At 45.1% G+C, this 7073-nt stretch overlaps 2 pseudogenes; both read right to left on the bottom strand.

Moving 5' to 3' along the window:
- LOC102817245 overlaps positions 1-458 on the bottom strand; it is a 14841-nt pseudogene extending 14383 nt beyond the window's left edge.
- Positions 459-665: 207 nt separating this feature from the next.
- Positions 666-7073, bottom strand: part of LOC102821788 — a 26451-nt pseudogene continuing 20043 nt past the window's right edge.

Below are 7073 nucleotides of genomic sequence, written 5' to 3' on the forward strand. Positions count from 1 at the left end.
GTTTCGAACTGCTAACCTTAAGGTTCACAGCCTGATTCGTAACCACTACGCTACCAGAGCTGGATAAAAGCCCTGGGTCTCTGCTTCCAAATCTTTTGGTACACCAAGGTCACTAATGCTAACATATTTCTGTTCAGTTGGTTCCAGGCGCTCCAAAGCTGGTCTGCTTTCCTTCTCGGGTTCCTTGGTTTCCACAGTGTGTGCAGAAGAAATCATGACTTTCAGGTGACCTGGTTCTGTGGACTAATGCTTTGGTGTGAGTCGGCATCTTTGGCATTCTTGACTGGGTGGTTTAGAACACATAGAACTCAGATCACCTGACTCACCTTTAGTACCCTATCTTTAGTACAGCTGGGATCATAGATGAGCTGCTTACGGCGTGCAATCTCTCCTTCAGATTTTACACCAACCACTGTTCCATTTTTCACAATGATTTCTTTAATTGGTTTATTAAGCATGTATTTTTGTTGTTGTTGTTATGTGCCCTTAGAGTCGACTCCGACCCATAACGACCCTGTATAGAGTTTCCGAGGAGCAGCTGGTGAGCTTGAACCACCGACCTTGCAGTTCAAATGGCTTTGCACCTGGCATATTTAACCCACAGCGCAACACCAGGACTCCTAAGCATGTATGTACCTCCATGCTTTGTTCTTTTGTTTTTGCACTTAACCTTGCAAATCCTTGTGGCATTTCTCCGAGGCTATAAAGCAGATAAAGCTATGGGCTTTAATCCTATGGACAGTTTCACAACATGGCTGATCTAAATAATCTTCAGTTCTGTAAAGTGCAAGAGCCTGACCAGTGAAGTCTATACATCTTGGCCCAGGTCAAATTTCCTACACACATTTCGCATTGTCTTCAGATCAGTGCCTTCAAAAGTTCTAGAAACTTTTCCATCAATGTTGGCAACATACACTTTTCAAACAGTCCCATTAGCTTGATGCCAGGGTTTCTGCTTCAGAGGAAGGAAACTTGTAGATTTTTGTGGCACTATAGATTAAGCACTGGACCTTGTGGTCAGTTTGAACCACAAAGTCAGCAGTTCAAACACACCAGCCACTCCTCAGAGAAACCCTATACCAGTTCATCTATAAATCGGAACTAAATCGGAACCAACTTGACGGCACTTAACAACAATAGATAAAGCTCCCTTCAGTTACTTTGAAATCCAGGTAGTGAATCACCTCTGTATAAACCAGCTGACCATTAACCATAAGGAACTTGGAAACTAAGTCACATTCCAGTGTGTTCCTCTCCCCATTGATGTTGGTGGTGATCCTAGTATTTTAAGCCTGTGTACAAATCTTCCAGTGGTGGGATGGATGCATTTCTACCTCAATAATATGCATTTAGATCCATGTGAAGAACTTTCTTTCCATTCACTGGCATTATGCCTGACAGGATACATTCCATCAGGCCGGTGCCCAGCACTGTCCCATTTTACTCATTTATAGCTGAGCAGGGAGAGCATGGAAGATAAGGAAAAAGGACAAAGTGCAGGGATTCTAGAGTGGGAAGGGGTTGTATATATCAATCTGAAAGCGGCAGTGGAAGAGCTCACACCAGTCTCCGGGCCCAAGAGCAAAAGGACAGGAAAGGTAAAATGGAGCTGAGAAGGGGTGAACCCACCAGCCACCTCAGATGGTAAAAGAACTATCACAATTTTTTGTTTTAAAAAACTACTGAAGAGCGAGTTTTTATGACAGAGGGAAACCCCAAAGCAGTTTAGTTTAAAAACAGTTCACCGTTGATCCCCTCAATGCCCTGCAATGTGTGTGCTTGTGTGTTGCACCTGGCACGATCAAATCAGATACTAAATCCATGAGGAATGGCCTCAAAACCTGGACACCAACTCATGTCTTTCTGATGCCAGCACTTCCCTCCTTTGCTGGAACATTCTACATCAACAACCTCCTAGGAGTCACCAGAGCCTGTGGTAAGCATGCTTCCTGCCTTACAAAATAGTGTGCCCAGACAGTGAGATGAAGGACAACTAGAGATGCAGATCACAGTAACACATTAATCCCATAAATTAATCCCAGTCCTTTTATTCCCCCTCAAATCTTTTCTGGACCAAAAAACCCCAGAAAAGTCCCAACAACCCTTGATTTAGACCAGAAAGTGATAATCCCTAGGCTACATCTGGAGCTTTGAGCAAGGACTTGACCTTCAGAGTTAAGTGTGGCATTCAGTGTCTCACATGAAATCAACCTAGGCAGACACTCACCTATCTGCACTTTAGATTTTTCTGAAAAAAATGTCCACATCCAAACACCCCACTACCATTAAAGCAGAATCGTTGGGAGCAAATCCCAGACAGTGGTATGTTTTCAAAACTCCCCTTTCCCGCTCTGGTGGGATTCCAATGTGCAGCCACATTAAGAATCACTTTGCAATGAGAATTAGGGACAAAACAATGAACAGGAATAATGTGGCTGGGTGAATGCCAAGGTGGGCCCTATGACCTGCAGGTCCACAGTCGTAGTATCAGTCCCTCAGCCACAATGTCCTCATCAGTTAATGGGAATAATAATTATCTACCTCAAATAAAATCAACTCAATGGCACGTAACAACAGCCACCTCAAATAGTCCTTGTAGGCTGGTATCAGATAGTACCTGGAGAGGCTCTCATGTTGTTGTTGGTGTTGTTGTTGTTGTTGTTAAGTGCCATCGAGGCAGTTCCGACTCATAGCGACCCTACTGTATAGGGTTTCCGAGGAGCAGCTGGTGAGCTTGAACCACCGACCTTGCAGTTCAAACCAACTTTGCAGTCCAGCGCATTAGTGCCCACTAAAATATTCCTTCTTTCCCTGTCAAGCGGGCTTCCTAAAAAGGGGTTTGTGGGGTTAAGGTGTCTTTAATAGACATCAGAAAGATAATGTCACAGTTTCTGCCTAAATTGGGCTTTTTTCATCAATATGAATAAAGGGTAACTTACTATTTTTTTTAAAAAGTAAACACTTTTTATTGTTAATTTGCTACAGTCAATGTGATTGAGTGCTTTCCACCCAGGGTTGAGTGAGGGCTGCTGACTAGGTAAATCACTCCACTGGCTCTGGAGAATCCGATCAGCTAGGAGGGCCTCTGGGCCATCCAGGGGTCAATTCCTAGACTGCGTGAAAGCCGAGTGATAGCCCCAGCTTTCCCGTAAATGAGGAGCTGTAAATTCCCTGCCGTGAGAATAACACACTGGCCAGGGCCCAAGCAAGCTCTCCACTTGGCTTCAGTTGTTGCTGTGAAGTGATATAGAGTCAGTTTCAACGCATAGCGACCCTGTTTAGAGTTATCAAGGAGCAGCTCGTAGGTTTGAACTGCTGATCTTGCAGTCCACTGCTTTAGCACCACCTGTAGGAAATTAAGAGCTCAATGTTACTGCTTTACATTTCAGTATGAGACACCATCTCCTTCCTCATTCATCAATTGAATGTCCCAAAATTGCCTTGAAAGAATTGCCACACTGTCCAAATTTGACCATGAACAGTTTCCAGCAAATGACAAACGTTATTGCTGTTGTAAAGTGCCATGGAGTCAGTGCCAACTCATAGCAACCCTATACAGTGATTCCCAGGAGCAGCTGGTGGGTTTAAACCACTGACCTAGTGATTAGCAGTCAAGTGCTTATCCTATAGTGCCACACCAAGACTCCTATTCTCTAGTTAAAAAAATAGTGTGCTCTCAGGGTAGGGAATAGACACAGGATAGTTTGGGTGCTCGGGGGCGGGGGGCAATACACAAGAAGTGGGAGGGGAATGATAGAACAAGGCGGATGGAAGAACATGTAGGCAGGTTTGCATGGGCTAAGTGGGACAGAGATAAACAATGATGTATGTTCAACCTTAGAACAACAGGGCTCTGAGAGACAAGGATTGAGGCATGATTTGAATGGATCAAAGAGGGGAAATAATGATAAGATGCTTGGCTGTTGTTTGAATCTTGGTTTCCCTTGCCTACTATTGTACAACAGACACTTGAGGGGGAGAGAAAGGAGTAGCCAAAAACATCACCATAGAAAACTTGTTGTAAGTCTGTCTTCAGCCTATAACTGATTGGAATACCTAAAATGGGGCTAGAACTTGCACAGTGAAGGAGGTTTTCTGTGGAGACCCATCCAGAATCTTCTGAGGTAGGAAATGTCCACTAGAGAGGACAAGCAGACCAGCCTGGAGCGGCTAGAACAGAAGATACTTCTTGAAAGAAAGACCAGCAGGAAAAATCTAAAACAGTAACAGCAATCTGACTGACTACTACAAGAACAAGCAAGTTCTTGAGCCCAGGAGCCATTAAGGCAAGTGGCAAGCAGTCGGGTCCCCTCAGGGCAAACCCCCTTCCAAGACTGAGACACAAGGGGAATACACGAGCAGGCATATGGTCTTGCTGGTGACCACGTTGGTCTACTAATAAGGGGAAATGAGGGAAAAACAACAATAAAGTTGTGTGCTAAATCCAACCATGTTCAACAGACTCCTGTCAACCTGGATTGAGACCTGGTTAGCCAGCAGTATGGTGAGACCTCGGGACTCCTGGGCCCAGGGATAGGAGCATGGCCACAGAGCACTAGAGCGGAGAGTGAAGCATCCAGCTAATATGAAATGAGAGGAGATGCACAAGAACACCCATACTTGCAGACAGTAACCACTTGACCTGGTTTCAATGGCTGGATGATCAGAACTCGACTAGAAGAGGAAAGAAGAGGAAAAAAATGAGTTAATTCACTATAATTTGATGAACTTGACCTATACTTATGGATGCAGTAGCTCAAAAGAGGGAACGAATCTTTACAGTGAGGATCATGCCCACCCCCTAGTACACAAGGTTTACAGGGATGCGGAACTTAGACACTGGCTACCCAAAATGGGGTATCTACACAGGCAAAAAGTGATTGGCTTACAAGCTTTCAAGAGGGAACCTAGTTCCAGAGGGTGCGGGGGAAGGTAGAATCTCCACTGCGTCATTTCCAACCTGTCTGGATGGGGCCGATGAAAGAAGATGGGGATAAGACTCTTGTGGTTCAATAGTGAATAATTGTTATCAGAACTGACTGTGAGAGTTGCAACTGTAAAGATAAGACGTTTTGTAACAAAAGGAGGGGAGTGGTTGACTTTGCAGGCCAGGAGCAAAGGTCCCTGGGACCATCAAGGGAGAAAACCGGAGTGCAGGACCCTACCCAAAGAAGCAGTGACTCCAGAGATGGAGGCAGAGACAACAATGTGAGAGATGGAGCAGCTGGGGACTCTGGACTGAGGGAGGGAGAGGGGCTGTGTGCTGACGGCTGGGGGCAACACTTTGGTTGTTTGATGATGCACGAAACGGATTGTAATCATTGCAATAATATGAAATTCGATAAGATGAATATAAAGTTGATGTTCTTCCATGTAAACTATCACCCAATTCACAATAAAAACTTTTTAAAAAATCAGTGTGCTCCAACTGAGAAAAGAAAAAGAATTTCAAGAAAAAACAAAGTCTCCATCCAAGTCCAGAGCACGGCACTGGTAAGGAGAGCCACTGTCTGTCTGTTTCATGTTGACCACGTACAGACAGACCTCCAAACTCTCCCTGCCTCGATTTTCCCAGGAGCATGAGGATGGCACAGCTGGCAGCCATGCCAGATGAACAAAGAAGGATGCCGTGTGTGTGCAGAGGTGCTGGACAGTTGTGGCAGGGACTCCACATGCACAGGACCACTAGGTCATCCTACAGAAGAACAGGGGATCACGTCCTGCCCAGTATCAGGACGACGGTACTAGCACGGAGGGCAGAAGAGCATCCAACAGTCAGTAACACTATATGGTAAAAATGGTAACAAGCCCTTCTTGGGTGGAGCACTGACCCTATTTTCCATCTTCTTCAAACTGATGAGGTCGCTGGGGATCTTAGTGGAGGGCCCATTGCCTGGGAGTTCCTGGACCACCAAAGATCAACTCGCCCCCACACACAGAAATACACAAGGGCCTTCCAGACTATCTATCTAAAGCCCAGATGGTTATAGTAAGGCCTTGCAACACTGGTTGAATCACCAGTTCCTTAAGCAGGCAAGCTCAGAGAATCAGTGTTATCAGAGAACTGATTTGAATGGGCCTCTGGTCTGGTAGCCAAACCACCTCGGAAAAAGAGCCTGTTTAGTCCCCAATTTTAAAGGAGCTCTGGTAGCGTAATGTTACTAATTGGGCTGCTAATCTCAAGGTCAGCAGTTTGAAACTACCAGTGGTTCCACGGGAGAAAGATGAGGCTTTCTGCTTCCGTAAAGATTAACAGCCTCAGAAGCCCTGTACCAGGTTGCTATGGGTCGGAATCAACACGACAGCACTTAACAACAAATCCCCAGTTGTGAGTGGTTGCCTGTAGCCATGGTGTGAACCCCGTCTTCTCCCAGGTCAGCTGTATGGTTTGCTGTCCTGAGCAGTGTGTTTCCACTTTGTCTCAGATGGTGGTTTGTGCTGAAACTTCAGCTGTTGGGAGATGGTGATATTATCCACCTACTCTCTAAACATCTTCCAACTGATTTGGCGATCTCCAAGTGATCGCCTCTGTATTTAGACAAGTGAAACAAATGGGTGTGGGGGAACTGTGAAGATGGGGGAGTGGAACATTCTCATGCTTTATGTTTCTAAGTCCTTCCTTCAACATACGTGTATGTGTTGGTCTAAAAGGGCAGTGGGGTGACACCAAGGCTGCTCAGGACATGGGCACGTTGGCCACCATGTGGCATAAATGGATTTTTCTCATGCGATAAAGTTAAATATGTTTGCAAAAATAAAAAGCCTCATATTTATCGTGGCAAATGGAGGAAAGATTGAAATTGTCAAAGAATTCATTTTGCTTGGAGCCGCAATCAATGCTCATGGGAGCAGCAGTCAAGAAGACAAACCATGTATTGCATTAGGCAAATATTCTGCAGAAGACCTCTTAAAAGTCTTCAAGAGCAAAGATGTCCCTTTGAGCACTAAGATACACCTGGCCCAAGCCATAGGATTTTCAACTGCTTCATACGCATGGGGAAGTTAAGACACGAATAGGAAAACTGCTTCATACGCATGGGGAAGTTAAGACACGAATAGGAAAACTGCTTCAT

The sequence above is a fragment of the Chrysochloris asiatica genome, unplaced genomic scaffold (assembly GCF_000296735.1).
Source record: "Chrysochloris asiatica unplaced genomic scaffold, ChrAsi1.0 scaffold00384, whole genome shotgun sequence".
NCBI lineage: Eukaryota > Metazoa > Chordata > Mammalia > Afrosoricida > Chrysochloridae > Chrysochloris > Chrysochloris asiatica.